Source organism: Bidens hawaiensis, unplaced genomic scaffold (assembly GCF_021521415.1).
Source record: "Bidens hawaiensis isolate Kalapana, Puna unplaced genomic scaffold, B.hawaiensis_p1.1 tig00028263_1, whole genome shotgun sequence".
NCBI lineage: Eukaryota > Viridiplantae > Streptophyta > Magnoliopsida > Asterales > Asteraceae > Bidens > Bidens hawaiensis.
In genome coordinates, this window is record NW_027494607.1 from 216,038 (window position 1) to 218,363 (window position 2,326).

The following is a 2,326-nucleotide window of genomic DNA, read 5'->3' on the forward strand; positions in this document are numbered from 1 at the left end:
CGTGACTTCTCCAAAACCTTTAGACCAACTGCTACAAATGCAGGAAAGTCAAAGTTCGCAAGGGACATTGCGGAAGCAATCGCCCCGAGAAGTGCCAAACAAATGTCCAACATTGGCACTTATGATGGTCTATCCGACCCAGACGACCACTTGAACAGATTCATTGCGGGGGCAACCGTCAGTAACTGGACGGAACCCACGTGGTGTTACATGTTCCAGATGACTCTGGTTGGAGCGGCCAGGGCATGGTTCGACCGTTTACCGGTCCACCACATTTATGATTGGGCGGACTTTCAGAACAAGTTCAGCCAGCACTTCAGCCAACAGAGGAAATATACTGAAGAACAGTGGACGATCCTCAACTGCGTTAGAGAGGAGGATGAATCTTTACTAGACTTCATCACTCGCTTCAACTCCAAAAAGCTAAGTCTCGGCAACATAAGTGAAGATCTTGTTCGCGCCGCTTTCATCCAGGGCGCCGAATACCCAGAGCTTATCCGCACATTGACGGGTAAGGATGGCATGCCATCAACATGGGATGCCATCATGACGGCGGCCAAGCGCTTTGCCGAGACGGAGAAGCAACTGGGAAGGGATCTTCCCCAGAGTACACACCTCTACACGCAGAGGACAAGAGAGAACAATGTTCGGATCGCCCGGCAGAACAAAAAGAGGAAGCTAGGTATCTGGCAGTCAAGGGTAAACTTTGACACCTCATCCAGCTCTCACCCTATTGTTGGCGGAAGAAATCACACACACCCTTCAAGCCAAAAGCACCGGTGGACGCCACTCACCAAAAGCGTCACGGAGATATTTGCCACTGAAAAGCTACCATGGCCAAAAGCTCCAATGATCCGGCAGCGACCTAATGCGGATCAGAGCAAATCCTGTGACTTCCACGGGACAAAAGGTCATGGTACGGAAGAGTGTACATCCTTGAAGGATATTGTTGAAGCATTCGTCAAGGATGGAAGACTGGCACACCTGGTGGCATCAATCAAGAAGGGAGGAAGGAACGACAACCGGTACCGAGGCAACGGACGAAAGCCCGTTGACATCAGCATCAACATGGTTCATGGTAAGATCAGAGGAATAAAAAGGCGAACGACAGAACCATGTGCGTGGAAGGAAGCTGAGGTGCGCTTCCCGCGAGTGCCAGGAGGACCCAGCAAAGAAGGCCCTATCGTCATCAAAAGCCAGCTGGGGCACTACATCACTTCTCGCACTCTTGCTGACTACGGCGCCTCGTCAACGGTGATGTACAGGCAGTTCTTCGACAAGCTAGATGACGAAGACAAGGAACGCCTGGAAACGATCTGCGCCTCGATGGAAGGGTTTGATGGCAGCACAAACACCCCCCTGGGTATCCTATCTTTCCCCGTCACTCTTACGGATGGGAAACACTCCCGCACAGAAGATGTGGACTTTGTCGTGATGAGGAAGCCACACCACACATACGACATTCTCTTCGAGAGAGACGGGATGGCAAGATTCAACGTCGTGGTATCCTCAGTCCACGGCATGATGGGATGGCCAACAGCTGAGGGTGTAGCGATGATCACCGGCATTCCCCAGGTATGCATCGCATCTGTCTCATCTAAACCCAAACCAAAGATGGCTAAACCAACCATCACCGAACCAGAAAGATGGGCCTTCAACGGCAAGTACCCTGACCAGGCCGTCTCCATTGGCCCAACAATTGTTGATCCCACACGCACCTTACTCAAGCGCTTATTACAAAAAAACGCTGACATCTTCGCGTGGACACCAGCTGACATGACTGGTGTACCCCGAAGTAAGGCAGAGCATAAGCTCAAATGCGATCCGGCTGTTACGCCGATCGTACAAAAGCGCAGAGTAATGGGGCCAGAACAAACTAACGCTTGTAGAACCCAAGTCAAGGAACTCCTTGACGCAGGCATCGTACGCGTTAGTAGATATCAAACTTGGGTTGCAAATCCCGTTATGGTACCGAAGAATAACAAACAATGGCGCATGTTCATAGATTTCAAAGACTTGAACAAAGCATGCCCCAAAGATTGTTATCCGTTACCTGAAATTGATCTTAAGGTGGACTCGTTGGCACCATTCCGCCTTAAATGCTTCCTGGACGCGTATAAGGGGTACCATCAAATCCACATGGCCGTTGATGATCAGGACAAAACCGCTTTTCGGACGCCCGATGGCACATTTTGTTACCAAATGATGCCATTCGGACTTAAGAATGCCGGGTCCACATACCAACGCCTGATGGACAACCAGTTTCATGCCCAAATTGGGAGGAACTTGGAAGTCTACATGGATGACTTGGTCATCAAAAGCCCTG